Raw genomic sequence first — 19,635 nt, forward strand, 5'->3', positions numbered from 1 at the left:
CATGCAGACAGCCAGGAAAAGCCTTTACCTTGGGAATGTTTATTCATGAGTATGTCTGGGCCTCTGCCCTGGGAATATTTACTCATGAGTGAACCTTAAGTTGGGGCTCTTCTGCTTTCTTGGTTTACTTGCTTGCATTTCCTTGTTGCTGCATTTATTTTTCTTTTCCACACCTGTTTGCCTCATCCTAGTGGTCATTTTAATCTTACAATACTCCAAGTCCAGTGTAAAAACCTGCAGATTTAAAATACAGAAAAGAAAAGAAAAAAACCTTCAAGCAATAGGGACACACAAGGAAGGAGAAGGAGAATTGGTAAGTGAATGTATATTTTGCCTCCAGTCAGCCATTATGAACACAAGGTGTGACCTGCAGGGGTAAGTCACACTCCCCCAAAGTGGACTGGCCTTCTTATCCATGATCCAGAAATGGATAGGGGAGAAAAGAGGAAGAGAGAGGAGTATGCAAATTAAAAAGGGAAGCTTGGTTGCTTTTCTGTATTTTTCTGAGCTGTTTCAAGAATGGCAACTGGAGAAGTGGGCTGAATTTGTTGTGTGGGGCTATGAATGACAGAGGCCTGCCTTAAATAACAGCATTGCAGATATGTTCATATGAAGATTCGATGTGGTCAAAAATGAGCTGGAGGCAAGGGTTTTTCAAGGATCCTTTCAGACTTCTCTCTTGTTGACCTCCTCATAAACCGCCCTGACCCTCCGGGGAGGGCGGTATAGAAATATAATAAAATAAATAAATAAATAAATAAATAAATATTTATTACGCTTCAAGAAATAGTTCCTTAGCCTGGGCTTCTGTTAAATTTCAAAGTTGGCACCTGCGTGGTTTTAACTTTAATCGATTCTTCTCTCTAAGCCTCTAACTCCATCTAAGTAACTCTGCATAGCATGGCACAGTTAGTCTGTCTGTCCTGGAAAATGGCTCAGTTTGTATGGGATTAAAAGCACCTGAGCTAGCGACTAAAAGACTTATTAATCATCGTCAGTATATTTTCTACATGGTATATGCGCAATAAATAGTGGATATAAATAAATGAGATTCAAAGCTGTTGAACAGGACGTTATTGTTTTCTTTAGAAATGATGGCCATTCTACGGGTGATGCGGCTAGTGAATTGGAATCAGAAAGTGGTCTGTTATGAAAAGCTTAATTTCCCTTTATGTTTAAAAGAGCGCCCTTTATTGATCACCGCCATCATTCAATACTTCTTACATTGTGACAGCTTATGAAAAGCCTCAGCTATAACTGCTCTTCAGATCTGACTCACTTTGTAGGCTTGAGCAGATAGCTGCATTTAGCTTATTTACTGGCTGTATCAACAATAATCATTCTGTATTCACCATATCCAGCGATTGCTTTTCCCGCGGCCTTCTGGTTTATTGACACTGCTCTGGACGGGCACGTCGTGAACTATTTATTGCCTATTGACTGGACGTGGCCCAGCACTAGAGACATTTTTAACTGCCTCACTGACTATTGTGTTTCTGCAGCCACTTTAGCTGTTTCTTTACACATTGATTGCATGAGTCTCGCAACAGCCTGGGCTGCCAGTTTTGTTTATCTCCCTTCTCCAAGATGGCAAATTTGGATTTGGTGGTGAGAGTGCTTGAAAATTGGCCTATGATCGTCAAGGTCTGCATTCTCTGATGTCATTCCTGAAGGACTGAGAACTACAGGGCTAATTTTTTTTTCAGCTGACTTCCTAGGTGACCTAGAGATCACCTCATTTCACTGTTTGGGATCTGTCCCATAAATGAAGGGGTTTTTAAAAAATACTAAATTCTAGTTGATGTATAAAAGAGATTATATTCCAAAAACCATCTTCTGGCCTCAGGCTTCCTGGTCTGCCAGTCTCTTTGACAACCAGGACATTCTTGGCAGACTGACACTTCGTAGGCATGACAAGGCTTGTGGCCTTGTAAACTGATTGATCCAGCAGCACTCACTTCCTTGCCTTGCCTTAAAAAGGTAAAGGTATCCTCTGTGCAAGCACTGAGCCATGTCTGACCCTTGGGGTGATGCCCTCTAGCATTTTCATGGCAGACTCAATACAGGGTGGCCTTGCCAGTGCCTTCCCCAGTCATTACCGTTTACCCCCCAGCAAGCTGGGTACTCATTTTACCGACCTCGGAAGGATGGAAGGCTGAGTCAACCTTGAGCTGGCTGCTGGGATTGAACTCCCAGCCTCATGGTCAGAGCTTCAGACAGCATGTCTGCTGCCTTACCACTCTGTGCCACAAGAGGCCTTGCCTTTCTTTACCTTAAATACACTGAACAAAAGCAGTCCCTGGTGTTCTGGAGGCAGTTTCTGGAACTTCCTTGGTGAGGTCTTAGCAACACAAAAATCCTGAAGAGAACATAGTCTAGTCTGGGTCCCGGGTGCCCAGGGAGCCTAGCTGGCACTGCCTCTCCCCCCAATGACCTCAGCATGAGGCCACTGCCCCCATTGCTCTTGATGGTTGGAGATGTGGATCCTGATGGGCTCACGGGCCAGCACTTAGTTGCCCCATGATCTGGTGGTGACAGAAGCAAATTTCAGTGGAGAAGCCTTAACTGCAGGATACTCAGGGCAGCCTCTGAAACCGATGGGGAAGGATCTTACTGAGTTTCCTGCTCCCCACCTAGCCATGTTCTGGTTCCCCAGGCCTCTCCTACAAAGAAAACTGAAATCATCCCTAAGCAAATGTGAATTTAGGAACTGGATACACAGCATTCTTTCCCTCTCCCCTGGACAATAAAACAATTACAAATCATATTTGCATTGGAGACTGTGGAAACAGTTTTGACCATTATAATGAGCAGACACAAAGTCTGAAGCTTTCTCTGGATGGCTATATTAGCTGTTAATTTCTAGACCTTTAATCATGATTATATTTCAGTGACATCTTTCATTATATAGTGGAAACTCTTCAATGAGTTTTGTACAATTTTGGAGCGAATCACTGGCTTAGAAGAACATAGAAAGACAAATTAATACCTGGCTAATAAGCCATAGAATGTTAGGTGCTTATACGGTTGTGAATTTCCCACCTACAAAGCACTCCCAAGTAGAAAATAGTATGGGGACCATGTGTAGGTTGTTAGGCTTGATTATTAAATACTGTGCTATTTGACCATGCTGTACAACATGGTGAGCAGTGATAGCCAATTATAACTTAGCAGGGCACATAAAGCAAAACAGACACATGTGAAACAATGGTCATAAATGATGACTTACATGTGGCTTTGTCAATTCCTGTTTTGGTATTGTATTGACACTGTGAGAAGACAAGAGTCACTCAAGAGTCACTGTGAGAAGACAAGAGTCACTCAAAAAGACAATAATGATAGGAAAGTTGAAGGCAGCAGGAAAGAGGAAGATCCAACACGAGATGGATTGGCCAATAAAGGAAGCCATTGCCTTTTGCAAGACACAAGCTTAGAACATTAGACACAAGCTTAGAACATTAATATACAGGGTCTCCCTACGTCAGAAGCAATGTGACAGGACATAAGCAGAGACACATTGTTATTCCACTAAAAATTAATTCAAATATTAACATAGTATTTCTTTTTAAAGCATATTATTTCAATAACATTTCAGTCCAGATATGAAGGATCTTCTCCTCTGGCTCCATGGATGTGGCTGGTTCCAAGATGGAGGGGAACTAGAGGTGGCTGCAAGTGTGATAAAGAAGAAGAGTTGATTCTTATATGCCACTTTTCTCCACCCAAAGGAGTCTCAAAGTGGCTTACATTCGCCTTCCCTTTCCTCTCCCCACAAGAGACACCCTGTGAGGTAGGTGAGGTTGAGAGAGCCCTGATATTACTGCTCAGTCAGAACAGCTTTATCAGTGCTGTGGCAAGCCCAAGGTCACCCAGCTGGCTGCGTGTGGGGAAACAGGGAATCAAACCTGGCTCGCCAAATTAGAAGCTGCCGCTCCTAACCACCACACTAAGTGACATAAAGATATCTAGCTTCTGCCTCTTTGGCCAAGATAGAGTCCTAGGCCATATGCCTACTTTAATGTGTCATGAGGATCACACATAATGAAGAACAGCATGAAAATGGGGCCAATGGAAGGATGGGAGGGTATTTATTTATTTTTTAAAATTTATTTTTAAATGTATTAGCCACCACTTCCAGTTACTCACTGGCTAGAGCTAGGATACAATGCTTACAGCCTCCATGGTAAAATACATTTAAAATCCCCTCCTTTAAAAAGCTGAGTGGCATTCAAACTATCAAACTGAGTGGCATTCAAACCTCCATCCCCTTCCTGTAGCTTGATCACCCCTTCTATCCAACCGGTGCTTCAGGGGAAAGAAAGTATGTTTGAGGGTCAGCATGTTGTCACAGGTGAGGCAAGGAGGGGCCCATGAATCTTAATTACCCCAGCCTCAACCAAATACCTGGCAGAAGAGCTCTGTCATACAGACCCTGTGGAAGCTCATTCCACCAAGTTGGGGCTAGGGCCAAAAAAGTTGTAAGAGAGTGGGAAGGTCTGCATGGCCTGCAAGAGAGAGTTATTCCACTGAGCTTATGGTCAAGGCCTAAGGTAACATCCACCAAGAAATTCTAGCCTCCCCACTGGGAGGAGGAGGAGAGTTGGAAGATCAGCTTTTGCCTGACACCCCCCTCCCCGGTCTGGGAAGCTTAGTTGGGGGCATTAGGAAAAACTAAATATTTTTAACTTTTAACGTTTGTATATTGTTTTACTGTTGTTATCCACCATGAGTGACACGGAAGGACAGAACAAAAAATAAACATATATATTATTTTATTATTATAGAAAGGAGGGACCAGCATTGTAAGAGCCCAAGTTATGTCTGATGTCCAAAAGACAAGAGTAGATATCCAGTGGCTATCCCTCACCAAAGCATTCAACAGAACAGGGTCCAATGGCACACAAGGTCAGGCACGTGATTTCTGTAGCCTGTCATATTAAATTTGTTCTCGTCCAGTTTTACTTAACTCACAACTTAGTAATCATTCTTAAAAAAAAAAAAGCTAGCATTTCAGGACTGAGCTCTCTTTGAAGAAAAAAATGTATTTTTAACAAGTGGATTTCCGTTAAACAAAGTTCAAGTTTCCTTCTGTTAAACTATCTGCAAGCTTTGGTTTCTAAAGGCTGATTAAGAAGAAAGACTGACAAATTGAACTTCAGATTTACTCTTTCACCAGTTTGATAGCAGGACAAGGTAATGAGATCTACTCATTGTTAGTCTGAGAGAGGCTTCTTTGAAATGAAACTTGCCAGACATACTTATCTCTTTAACACTCTCAGTGATTGATAAAGGAGGAGGCACTCACCCTGGTTTCTTGGGTATCTGTTAAAGTAGGCAAGGCATCAACAGCTCCTCGCAATGGGAAAATGTCCAGTTTTAAAGTGTCTTCATAAGGTCCCAAAATGTTCCTCTTCAGATATGAGATCTAGGGTTTGCCAACATCAGGGGGGGGGGATCTTTTCCCTTACAAAGGGCCTTAATGTATGGAAACGAATGGGCTGTCAAGTTTTATTTAAAAGGGTACAAGCTAGGGACTCATAAAGGAATCCCTCCTCCAGGATTCTCTAAACTCTCTGACTTGAACAGATCAGTCTCGCCAACCATCTCTTTTCTCATCCCTTGAAGACTTGTCTCCCGATCTGACCTTGGGACACCACTGACCTTTCAGAGCATAGGAGGCGTGCAGGATTATTCCCCACCCTGTGTTTGAAAACGAAGCCCATTAGGCTCTATAATGGTAGTGCTGTTCTGAGGCTATACCCAGGGATTGTGTCCAGTTGTGCTCTCAGTTATTCTCAACATGCCAGGCCTTCTGAAGCTTTTGCCTTTGTCTTAATTTACAAATTCATATTTGTTTGCACATCCAAAGAACACCTGGAGCACCTGCTCTGTGTGTAGCCTGGTTTTGTGGTTCTGTCACCGACATCTGGCTTTTCCACATTTTTATTTTGCTCACTGTTAAAATTCCTGTTCTTTGGAAGATTCCCTTCGCCCCCTGTTCTGCATGTGTTTTGCTCTCTCTAGTGAAGCCTTTTTCAGCTTTTTTTTTTTTAACAATGAGAACCCCTGAAACATTCCTCAGGCTTCATGAAACCCCAGAGATGGTACGATTGTGCGGAATATGATTGGGAAGCATAGCTGTGTACATGCCACCTGGGGCTCCTCCCCTTCCTGCTCCCTGTAGACCCATCATTGGCCATTTTGGGGAGGGGGTTGACATGACCATATATAGTCTTATTATAAATAAATGTTTAACAAATTAAATATATATATATATAAAAAGCCCAAACAGCTGTTTTGTATAATATTTCATTCATTAAAAAGGGGTCATGTAACTAACTGTAATATGCAATATGGGGGAAGATTCTGAGTTTTCCTATGTATAAAGGACAGCTCTGGTGATATCCTGGATCTGTCTACAGATCTGATCTCCAGGCCAAATGCCCGTTAGAAGCAATGACCTATATCAAGCTGTGAACTTGTGATAAACTGCTATTTGCTTCTATGGCTCCTTGCACATGCTGTGTTAAGCTGTGTGTTCCTCTGCAAAGCACTGTATTGTGCTTTAATAAGGGCATGCAGGTACCATCTTGGATTATGTCATGTGCTATTTTGATTTCTTTTTATTCAAGAGCATCCTAAAATGTCATGTATTTTTTAAACCCACCAGATTTAGTTGATTCCATGTCCAGGTAAAGAGCATACCCATTTATCCAAACCTTTTTGCAGACAAATCGGGTGATTTATCATTGAGCTGTCGCCCCTCCCCAGGAACTAGTAGATACATTATAGTTATTGGCAATCCCATACTGAATTTCCCATTCCCTGGCATGGTATCAGATCCAATGTTTTGAGTTTTCCATGCTCTTCAGTCTCTATATAAAGCTCTTAGGCTAAATCATTCATTTGCTGGTTGACTGGCATCAATATGCAGATGATACACAGCTTCAGACTTCTTGGAGATGCAGTAGAGGTTCGAAACCACTATCTGGCTATTGTGGTAAAATGGTCAAGAGTGAACAACCAGAAACTAAATCCTGGAAAGACCAAAGTAATGATGGTTGGGAAAGTGGAAGTCTTAAAGGATGTTCATCTGACCCTTGCTGACTCAGTGAAAGTCTTGGGATTGTACCTTATTTAATACCAACTAATACCGCAGTGGGAATGCCAGACACCCATGGACTCTGCCCCTGAAGCTTGGGGGTGGTGGTGGAAATAGTGGAAGGAGGTAGGGATTGTTTTTTTACTTTCACCGTAGTGTTATTGTGTGTTTTAATATTTCTCTTTTATGTGGGGTTTTATATTTGTTATGTTGTGACCCACCATGATATGGTTTCATGATAGCGGTGACTAATGAATCTAATCAAGCAATAAAATAAATAAATTAAATAAAACTAAATACAAATAAAATTATTGCTGGAGAAACAAATTAATGCAGTTGTTAAAAAAAAAGTCTTTTTTCCAATTCATTGTAGCTTGGAAAATGGCTCCTTACCTTGATTTGGCTGATCTGTCCATCTGCATCCATGCTATGGTGACATTGGTTTCACTGCAAAATCAATTTGGAAACTTCAGCTGGCCCAGAATGTTGCACCATGGCTGTCATTGGGAGCTAGGTGGAGCATGTATATTAGTCTTATTCTGCAATCACACCACTGTATTGGCTATCACATACAGTCCCATTGTATACGGCACTGGTCAGACCACACCTGGAATACTGTGTGCAGTTCTGAAGGCCTCACTTCAAGATGGACGTAGATAAAATTGAAAGGGTAGAGAGGAGAGTGACGAGGATGATCTGGGGCCAAGGGACCAAGCCCTATGAAGATAGGTTGAGGGACTTAGGAATGTTCAACCTGGAGAAAAGGAGGTTGAGAGGGGACATGATAGCCCTCTTTAAGTATCTGAAAGGTTGTAACTTGGAGGAGGGCAGGATGCTGTTTCTGTTGGCTGCAGAGGAGAGGACACGCAGTAATGGGTTTAAACAAGTACAACGATATAGGCTAGATATCAGGGAAAAAAATTCACAGTCAGAGTAGTTCAGGATACTGCCACCTCCCATTTATTCCTAAAGGTTGCTCTGGGATCCAACACTGATTGAAAAGAACTACATAAATATAATAAATGAATTTCACGTAGGTTACTGAAATGCATAGCACTGATTTCTCATGTGAGCTCTCATTAGGGCAGGAATGACAGTTATCATGTCTTCTGCATTGAACATACCAAAATAACCACTATTGCAGATTGTTTCTTGCTTCTTTGTGCACTAGCATCTCTGGAAATGTCAACACCATTTTTGGAATTTATTTTATTTATATACCACCCCCCCCCCCAAAAAAAAAGGGCTTTGTTATTTAACTCACAGAATGCTAGCAGAAGTGAATGCTAAACTTTTCTGAACTGAACATTAAAGGGCATTTTTGATGTATTAAATGCTTAAAGTAGGTCATTTTATGGTACTGCTGAACAACTAGTGGGGGTGATGACACACTGCATCGGTGTCATGCCCCCGCTGCCACCTCCCATCTTTGAGGAGTTGCCACAGCAACCAGGGCCTGCTGCTGAGCCAGCTCTGTCAGAATGTGCAGCAGGGGAAAACAGCACAAGTCAGCCAGGTTCTTCCCAAGAGACATCTTTGGAGCAGCCGCAAATGCACTCCAGCCCTGACAGCTCGCCTGAAAGACGCAGAAGAGTGGTATTTGCTGAACGCCAAAGGAGCCAAAGACTGCAGGCACACTGTCAGAGTAGATGGGGCCCAGCTGGGATAGCTCCTGGGGAGGATGAGTGAGTCCTCCCCCAGGTGCAGCCAATTAGCTGGGCTGCTTTTAGGCAAGACAGCAGCAACTCTTTGGCGTGGGTGCAATTTGGGCAGAAACCCTCCTGTCTGGCTTGGATTCCTTGCCCCTGCGAACTCCTGTGACTATTATTGGCTTCCCTGACTTCTGGCAAACGGCTTTTGACTATGCACTTGGTAATTGGACTGGCTATCTGTTTCTCTGGACTCTGACCTTGGCTTTCCCTCGACTACTCTTTGTCTCGCCCCTAAGCACAAGGGTCTCATACCATGCATGTCCTGTATCCCCATATCGTTCGTAACTATTCCTAAATGTATAAATATGCCTAGCTTTTCTTGATGTTCTGTTTTTTTAAACCTGTAGTTTGAGGGCATCCAGTAGTAATGTTGCATATTGTGGGTGCTGGTGGATTTGAAGGTTTCTTGGAGAGAGGGAAGGATGTGCTTTTTTTCAGTAATGCATCATGACTGCCCTGATGCAATCAAAAGGCAACCTGCAAATAATCTGTGCTAGCAACTTGGGCCAGTTTAATGATCCTTCACCAGGTCTGTGTGCCAACTGTGAAAGTTCAGAAGTTACTCAGTGCCTGTTAGAAATGTAGCTTGTTGTCACAGGGCCATCCATGATCCTGTTGCATACATAACAATTTGTGATATTTAAACTTAAGCTTATGCATTAAGGTGACCTGGTGAGAGGCTTATGGGTAAATAAGCAGTTTGATCATAGTACATTTAAGCAGTGATCATTTTTGCAAGGGTGCAGTATCATAAATGTTGACAAAAATAAACAGTGTTTTTTTAGGGTTGGCGGTGCATAACCAACTTTAAGTGATTCTCACCCTAGTGCATGTATAAATAGAATCATAGCGTTGGAAGGGGCCATATAGGCCATCTAGTCCAACACCCTGCTCAATGCAGGATCAGTCCAAAGCATCCTAAAGCAAATCTTTGCACACCTTTAAGTGTTTTAGATGGAGCATTATGATATACATGAAAACAAGTCCCACTTATTTCAGTGGAGTTTACTGCCATATGCACGTAACTGTCATCTTCCCCAGTAAGGGTAATTAGAGCTACATGCTTCATATAGTGGGTGAATTTCAGTTTCTTTTTTTAAAAACTTCAGCCTCCCAGATGTGGATAAGGATATTAAACTCTTGCTGTGTCGTCTGCTAGTGTTGGAATCCTGAGAGGACGTCATGATGGGCTTGGTCTTCCATGCCTTGAGGGTTTATCATGAAAAGTATCTGACAGTTTTCTTTGTCAGAGCTTCATTTGGCAAAATGCAGAAGGATGGAGAAAGGAACAGCAACAGCACCCCAAACCATAGAAATGGAATGGAGCAGCAAATCCGGTCGATTTTTCCTAGCCCAACGTGGCAAAAGCTGGTGTTTCATTGCCAGGTCTTTAACCCAGGTTCTGCAAAGGGGATTTTTGGCAGGACAAAGGGCCTTTTATGCCTATACTTTTTGCTTTTTATTTAGGGAGGGGAAAGTGCAGTTATTAAGCACAGCATGGAGACAATCTGAAATGGGATCTTCATCAATCAGATTAACTACTTTCCCAGATGAAAGTAGACGAGGCACAGTGTGAGCCCGAGAAGATATTTATCAAAAGCCATATTAATAACCACTTTTAGCCTTCTTCTGACAGTTTCATCTTAGCTTCTATGTTTAACATTTGAGTATCATATGTTTTTGTCAGGATGAGGCTGCTTAGAGCATCAGTTAATTAATTCCTCCGAAGTGTGGTTTGGAAAGGTAATAAAGTAACATTCCCTAAGGCCGGACCAGTAATAGTAAGCAACATTCTGGCACTAGAACATTTATCCTGCAGAGCAAAAATGCAGAAGTGTCAAATCCTTTCTGCTTTTTGAGCAGAGGACAGTCAGCAAAATTTGAATAAAATCACTAACAGTAAGAGCCCAGAAATACTCTGAAAGCAACACACCTAGAAGTAGATTTTGACATGTGCTGTAATTTTATAGATAGCTGAGTTTTTTTTTAAAAGGCAAGGTTAAAAAAAAAGGCACTCAGCAAGCATAATAAGAAAAAACTGGTGACAGCTAGAAGTATCCCATTGTTTCAAATAATTAAATGACAAGAATAAAAAGAGATCCCTTAGTTTGGTACAAAACAATATAATTGCTAAATGCAGAGGAAAATTAATGGTCACCTCTTAAATACCCTCCAAGTAGGAATAGTTGCTTATGTTAGCACATTTACTGTACCAGCAGTCAGAGTGTTTCTGATGCAGGCAGCTTTAATGAAGCTCTTTGAAAGACCCAGTAATTTCAGAAAACTACCATTTGTGAAACACATGGGGCCCAATCCAGCTTGAGAACAGGCTGGCAGATTATTACTGGACCTAAGGGAGCCTTGTCTCTGAAACATTACTCTAGGGATGGGTGATTCAGCTCAGATAAGCCCCAAAATACTAAAATCAATGCTGATTTGAGTACTTTTTGGGATTATCTGAGCTGAATCACATATACCATCAGTTTAATAACCCAAATCAGATATGCTTGAATTGATTAAGGTTTGATTTGTGATTTGGCTGATTGAGGGTCTATAAATGCTTCCCCCACAGACTCCTCTGAAGCTTCCCCTCCACAGCTTCTATGGAGGGAAAAGACCCCGCCAAGCAATTGATCCTGAGTATCAGCTGCTTGTCGGGTCTTTAAATACTTACTCCACAGGCTCTCCTAAACTGCAGGGAGCCATCTCTTCACAGCCTCTGAAGGGTCTACGGGGAGGGGAATATCCCACCAAGCAGCTAGTCCTGAGGATCAGCTGCTTGGCAGGGTCTTTATCTGCTTCCCCCTCAGACTCCTCTGAAGCTGCAGAGAGCCTACTATTTACAGCTTCAGGGGACTCTGTAAGGGAGAAAAAACTTCCAGGCAGACCTCCCCCCAGTGTGAGGATCTTCAATTGCCCAGAAAAGCAAACTCTTGACTTTGAAGCAGCAGATTACATTTATTGAGCAGGAAATTACACTCATCAAAACATTGTTGAAACTGGGGCCCAAGATATAGATCTTCACATATATTCCCCCTGCTGCCTCCCCTCCCTGTGGGAATCCAGAAAAGCAGGAGATGATCACAGCCAAAACACTCAGATAAGGGATTTGGCTCCAAGACACGGGGGGGGGGGGGCGGCAGATGGTTAGAGGTGAAAGGGAGGGGTGGAATGCAGGGAGGGGATGTGAGGGAGACTAGGCGGAGGAAAGAGGCTACCCCCAATTCATACAAGGCTAAATTCTACTTACCTAACTACATAAGCATCACTAAATAATGGCAGAAACAACAACTTCTTTTATTGCACAATGTGCTCCTTTCCCCCTGCTTCTGCTGGCATGAAGAAGCCAGGTAAGATCTAGATCCTGGTTGGTACCTACCACTCCTGAGAGAATGGCAACCCTAGGGAGAGGGTTGGCAGTAAAGAACAGGATCCTAAGAAGATAATGTTTACCCCAATATAATTAAGGTTAGACAGGTTGTTTGACTGATATTACCAGTCTTTTCCTGGATTTGCAGAGGACTGATGATCACTTTCTAGGGCATGCTGTCAGATGGTGGGAGAAAGGAATTAGGCCCGAAAGGCCATGCCCACACTCCAGCAAACTGAAAGTTCTCTGTGGCAGATATGTGGCAGTTCAGTGACTGGGGAAAGAACTTCTGGAGGACAGTAGGAACTCTAGGTGAGACTGAAAGACTTGCAGTTTTATGGTAGCAGGACTTAAATGCTACTTCCCCTACCCCACAACTTATTTGAAAAAACAACAACTTAAAAAACAGAGTTGGGAGGTTGCATTGACAAAGGAAATGTTTTCAGGGATAGAAGCAAACCATCCAGATAAACTAACATAAGCCTAAAAACATCTACATGCATAAATGACATGAAATGCTTAATAATCATAATCAACACACTTTACTTTAAAAATCTTGTGGTTTGGTTACTAGATTTTCAATGAGACAATTGCACTTGGATGTTTAAAACTCCATTGATTTGAATTATTTACACCTCTCTCTACTGAATGGTTTAAGTTAAGTGTAAGTGAATTAGACAGCATTTCTGTGTAATTTAAGGGCAGAGGGAAGAAGCCAAAATCTGGCAAGAGGATTTACAAGAACGTGAGGAGGTTACTTAACAACAAGAAACCCACAATCATAAGTTGAGGTTATTTCCATTTGTTTCTTGATGTTATAAGATATCTAGCATGAATAGGTAGAATCAGGTTACCGAGAGGTCTATAAAACAGTTAAAGAACATGGCAGATGTGGGATATTTTAAACCAACCTAGGTGGTATTCTAATTTAGCACAAGATGTTCTTCATCTAAATTTCATGTCTGGTCAGATGCAGTAAAGGAAAAGAACTTGCTAACTCCTACTGATAATAGAGCGCATTATTTCCCTTTGGCAAAGCAGAGTCTTTGTAAAAGGGAAATGACTGAAAATATTTTGACTGGCACTTTCTCTCCTATGCCAAATATCTTTGTATTACAATTAATGAAGTCCATATTTAAGTTGGGCACTAGTGCTGGAGAGGTGAATAGCTAACAAGCCAATTATTCTTGGCATTTTTGTTGCATGTAACTATATCCAAATAACCACCGGCATTCCCATTGAGGTTTCAATATTGATTATGTTTTGCTAATTAAACATGCATGGATCCCTTTCAGGGCTGAGCTGATAATTGTACAGATCAGGATGACAGAAAGCAAAGAGAGCAAAGGCTAACAGAAGAGATGGAGATTTACTTTACCACCCTTAGTACTTTTGCAAACAAAATAACAGAAAAATAGCCTCTCATCAATTAGTTACATTCATTTCTAATTCACCTTCTTATCAGACTGAATGTTTTTTTTCCCCAGACCAAATTTCCAACAAGGAACTGAGTGGGAGAAAATATACAGCAACACTCTAGGAATTTCCCCATATATTTATGAAAAAGACCAAAGAGTCTGAGAGAAGTGACATCACATCCTTCACAAGCACCCCCTTTCTAATTTCCTGATGTTGAGTCAGTGTTGGAAACTGGAAATCACATGCAAGCTCCATGGTGATGAATGAAGTATTTACTATTGTGGCAGTTTGCCTAATTTTAGAGGGGCTTCCATAGGACGTTGCGACTTGCGCTGAATAAAGGGTTATTGAAGTAAAAAACAAACACACACCTATTTAGCGGGTGTAAAATATTTAAATATTTCATAGCAACTTGTGAACAGGTTTGCCACTAGGACTAGTCAGAAAGGGAAGGGACTTTTAATGATGTTCATAAGTTGTTGCTTATGTTTGTCATGTGATTTTATATTTTTAAAATCACACACACACACACACACACACACACACACACACACACACACACACACACACACACACACACACACATATATATATATATATATATATATATATATATATATATATATATATAAATTTCAAAGGGCTTCACAAACTGGAAGTAGCCTTGTCTTCACCTCTGAGAGGACTACCTTACCACAATATTTGTTTTGTATTGGCTATATGGCTTCAGATACTCAAATAAGCATCATGATTAGGGGTTATTTTAGATTTCTCACCCATTGTTTCAATCCAAATATGCTCATTTTAATCTCACTTTCTTCCTTGTGCAGATTGACCCCTGAGTCTTATTTCCTTGCCATTTTCTGTTTACTCTTGCCAATTTGTTTTCTCATGGAATGTATGCCATCTTAATGGCAGATTTTGCATCTATTAAATACAACTGGCATACAAATAAAATATAATGTAGAAATGGCAGAAAGGGGATAAAGTGATGTAAAAGGAGAAGCAAGTCAAGAACACCAATAATAATAATAATATCTAACCTAATATCACCATTTTAATATTCGGGAGCCAGCATGGTGTAGTGGTTAAGAGTGGCAGCTCTTAAAGGGAAGCTGCTTTAAGATTCTGGGTAGAGAAAATTGGCATATAAAAACCAACTCTTGTTCTTCTTTTTCTAATCTGGTGAGCCAGGTTTGATTCCTCGCTCCTCCTCCACATGCAGCCAGCTTGGCAACCTTGGGCTCGGCACAGCGCTGACAGAGGTGTTCTGACCGAGCAGTAATATCAGGGCTCTCTCAGCCTCACCAACATCACAGGGTGTATCTTGTGGGGAAAGGAAAGGGAAGGCAATGGTAAGCCACTTTGAGACTCCTTCTGGTAGAGAAAAACAGCATATAAAAATGGACTCTGCTTCTTCTACACTGTATGTATCAGTGTGGAGACTGATTTATCTTCAGCAGTACAGCAGAATATTGAATAAGAAATAGACCAGTATGTTGGTTGTAACGGCATTCACTGATAAATGCCAGTTGAGCTTTGCAGGTTCCTGTTGGCTCATCACTTCCAGTATTGGACACAAGGCTGACCCATATTCTTAATTAAGACCAGTTGGCTTTACAGAGTCCAAAATGATGACAGGAGACTCCAATGATCTCTCTTGGCTGTGAACCTTTTTTACCTAGAGGAGTCAATCAGACTATACTCTTGAGGTGCCCAATTATCATACCATCTGGTTGATGAGGGTTTTTAGCACTTAATTCTTCAGAAGACAAGGCCTGAGTATCAGCAGTTTGGGAGTTTAATTTTGAGTTCCAAAAATTGGAAAATAATATCAATTAACTTTGAGTGGGTTGCTCACATTTGAAAGCATCTGTCACTTTCATTTTTGGGAACATGAATTATCTGAAACAGTATGTGTGTGTTTGTGCATGGTGTGTATCAGGGGGTAGTCTAGCAAGAAACATTTTTTAAAAAATTCTGCTGCAAAATAAAACGGTTTCCATAAATAGGATGATTTTTTTGGAAAATATTTTATATATTTCTAACTAGCTCTTTTCTGGGGGGATGGAGAAGAAACTACACTTAAAACATGTGAAGGAGGAGGTGGAGGAGGAGGAGTTGGTTCTTAAATGCTGCTTTTCCCTACCCGAAGGAGTCTCAAAGTGGCTTACAGTCTCCTTCCCATTCCTCTCCCCCCAACAGACACCCTGTGAGGTGAGTGAGGCTGAGAGAGCCTTGATATTACTGCTCGGTCAGAATAGTTTTATCAGTGCCATGGCGAGCCCAAGGTCACCCAGCTGGCTGCATGTGGAGGAGTGCAGAATCGAACCCGGCTCGCCAGATTAGAAGTCTGCACTCCTAACCACTACACCAAAGTGTTTCTCACCAAACCAGTAAATATAAAGACATTACATAAAAATACTTTACACAGTGAAAATTATATCAATTTAACAGAAGCAGGAAGGATGTGACTCTTCAAGAAAAGGGAGTTTAAAAGGTTCTTCTTTGCTAATCTAGTACAGTGGTCCCCAACCTGCGGTCTGCGGCCCGGTGCTGGGCCACGAAGGCCATGGCGCCGGGCTGCGGTTCCCTCTCCCTGCCCCCCCCACAGTAAAAAACTTTCCAGGCCGCAAGCTTGTGGCCCGGGAAGCTTCTTAATACAGGGGGGGGGGAGAGGGAATCAGGGCCGCGCCCGCGCATCGCGCATGCGTGGCACTTTCACGCATGCGCGAAAGTGCCACGCATGCGTGATTTTGGCTGTGCATGCGCGATGCGCGGGCGGGGCAGTTGCCCTGCCGGTCCCCAGCCTAAAAAAGGTTGGGGATCACTGATCTAGTATATATACTATAAATGGGTACAAACTGGGAAAATGTGATTCAGTTTGTGATTGTGGCTGAATCCCAAACTGAACCAAGAGGCTCATGTACAAAGCAAACTGGTTTGTATGGTTCATGGCCCTGCAAACCCCATTGAAAGAGTCTGCAATCCCTTTAAACAGTGTTAGCAGAAAACCTTAACAACCATTCTGCTGTTTTGGGCTGACTTTTGCAGTCCCACTGAAGTTTAAAGAGACTGCAAAACAGTGCAAAAAACAATTGTGCAGTGGGGAGACAGCCTGAAGAACTTCAGGCAGCAGAAATGGAATGGGAAAAGTCCTCCAGGAAATGTTCTGCTTTCCATGGTCAGCTGCATCCAGCAAAAAGAAAGAAAGGAAGGAAGGAAGGAAGGAAGGAAGAAAGAAAGAGGGGTGGCGGGTGAATATCTCCCCAGAAAGGACTTTCCTTTCACCTTTCTGTTAGCAATGGTGAGCGGTGGCCAGCATAATGGTGGTGGGGATGTGGCCACAGGAGGGCACTTCACACCTTCCATTTAAACCCTCCTTTCTGCTCCCCATGGCGTTTCACAGGAAGCAGAAAGTGGGGCCATTTATTTGTTTATTTATGTTATTTCTTCACCACCCCTCCTGGCATAACTGGATGGGGCGGTTTACAACAGTTCAATATACACCCTTGTTTTCTGCCTCTGGAGCAAGGTCACAGGGAACAGAAAGCAGTAGTGATTTAAATGGCTCTGAACCATTTATAAAAAACAGCTGAGTGACAGAGATTTTTCAGCCACTTAGCTGTTTCTTATGGAAAGAAGAAAGCAGCGGGAAACCCTGATCTGTCCTTCGTGAACCATCACAAGCTACCATGAATTGTGCCAAATTTCATGCTAACTCTGTCTTCAGTTCTTAAATTCAAACTGACTGATGTATTTTTACTATTTCTGCTCATCTTGCTAACCTGCTTTATGCCAATAACGGTATTGTGTGTGTGCTTCATGTTAACTCATCCCCCAAATAAGCCAAAATTCATTAATTTCAACTTTCATGCTCAGCCTTAGTGTATAGCCTCTCGTGAGCCAATACCTTGGTCCTAAACATGTACATTTATTTATTTTATTTTTAAAATGTATTCATTCATTTGACTTATATACCACCCCTCACTGCGACGTCTCAGGGCGGTATATATGGAACAGTAGAATTAGGATATTTAAAACATGTATAACAATAAGAACAGAAGGCACAATAGCAAGAACAGGCAAACAGCAATAAAAAAAAACTTGGAACTTTGTGCACAGGGTAATAGATCAGGTGAGATGGAGGAGACAGCCAACATTCATTATGCAACTCCTTTGATGTCTGTGTAGTATTCCATGTCTGCTTCCTTTCTCTTCTGTGTACAGGAACAGGCACTGTAATACAACCAGAATTTGCACCTGCAGATATCCTTCCTCTTCAATGCTGTGCAAACACACATGACCCACATGGCCGTTTGAACAGGCCCTTGTCCAAATACAATTGGCAAAATGGATTGTTCAGATTGATTGTGCTGAATCCCATTGTGTTTCTCATGCCTGTTACCACAACCTTTTCAACATATGCATGATCAATATTATTATATTCACATAAAATACTGCGATTGGGGTGGAGCAGAACCAAGTCTATTTTCCAAATATCATGTGGTGCATTTTAGCAGAGAAGTGTGTCTCCTAATGATGCCACTTTGCTTATCTTGAAAGGCTTGGGCCAGCAATTTGAGCAGCAGAATTTGAGCCCTTTGAAATAAAATTAGCCATTTTCTCCTGCACTCTTTGAAGACAAAAGTCAGACTAGAAAAGGGCAGCAGTCCAATTAGACTTCTCCTCCTTATTTCCCTCTCTACTATTGTTTTTCCTGGCTATAAACTTGGTTTCAGGGTTTGCACCTAATTTAAAAATAATCAGGTGTGTGTTGGTTAAGTAATTTAATTCTATTATTAATGAAAGAGATTGTTTTGGTTCTAAATTGTTTTCTATCTGATGTGATGGTACAAAGAAGAGTGTTGGCTGACTGCCTGGGGTATGTGTGACTGTGTAGTGGAGAAGGAGGTGATGGGTTTTCTTCGAATTACAGGCTTGAAAAAAGAGGTTAGGACTGGAGTCTTTGAAGTTTCTGTCCATTTCCATTCTTGTTTCCATGTTTCTTTCGAGCTATATGGATGTAAACAGTTCATTTACTGATCTGAGTTTGGCCAAGAAGCCCACCATTATCTCCTATATTTGCATAATGGAAAATTAGAGGGCTGCAGGAGAGAAATTCTCCTTAGATCCAATAAGGATTTTATTTTTCTTTCATCTTTCACTTTCTCTTCATTATTTCAATAAGCATTAGATCGTAAAGAAAGAGGAAAATTAAGAATCCCTTGGCTGTTCTTTGTTTGGGAGGACATTATCATGCTGCAATGCACCTTGTTATTACCTTGAATGGGAGGCCCATCTGTCCTTTCCATGGAAGTATACAGTATGATCACTTTGTTCTTCCAAACATTCAGGCTACTGTATGATTTTCATAGAACCAATCACACTTTTCAAGGCAAAGCCTGAACATCTCCTGGTATCACAACTAATTTTCAGGTGATAGAAATCAGGTGACCTGGAGAAAATGATTGCTTTGGAAGGTGAACTCTGTGACAAGACTCTATTGATTTTAACCTACAAGGCCTTATGCAGTCTGGGAACTGCATACCTTAGGGGCCGCCTCTTCGAGTATGCCCCCTGAAGAGCATTGTACTCTGCAAAGTCCAACCTGCTGTTAGTCTCCAGCCCCAAAGAAATGTGAATGGCCTCAACCAGAGCCAGGACCTCCTGCCTGGTGAAATGAGTTGCCAACCAAGCTCTGGGCTATATCGAAGCTGACAAAATGCTTAAGGGCCTGCAAGATGGCACTTTTCCACCAAGTATATGGATGAGGCCAACGCAAGCACAATATGACATCAGAAAGCCTCTGCACGCATGCACACACACACACACACACCTCCCTTTCCATTGCAAAGCTGGGTATAACATCAATGCCAGAATTACTCTGACCCACGCGGACAGAGTTACTCAATAGGGTTTTTAACCCAAAATTTTAAACTGTGGTTTGTAAATGTTTTATATTTGCACTGTATATGTTTTCATTGATGCTAGCAAGTCACTAGGGAGGGGCATGTTTTAACATTTTTGCT

This window comes from Paroedura picta, chromosome 11, assembly GCF_049243985.1.
Source record: "Paroedura picta isolate Pp20150507F chromosome 11, Ppicta_v3.0, whole genome shotgun sequence".
In the NCBI taxonomy this organism is placed as follows: domain Eukaryota; kingdom Metazoa; phylum Chordata; class Lepidosauria; order Squamata; family Gekkonidae; genus Paroedura; species Paroedura picta.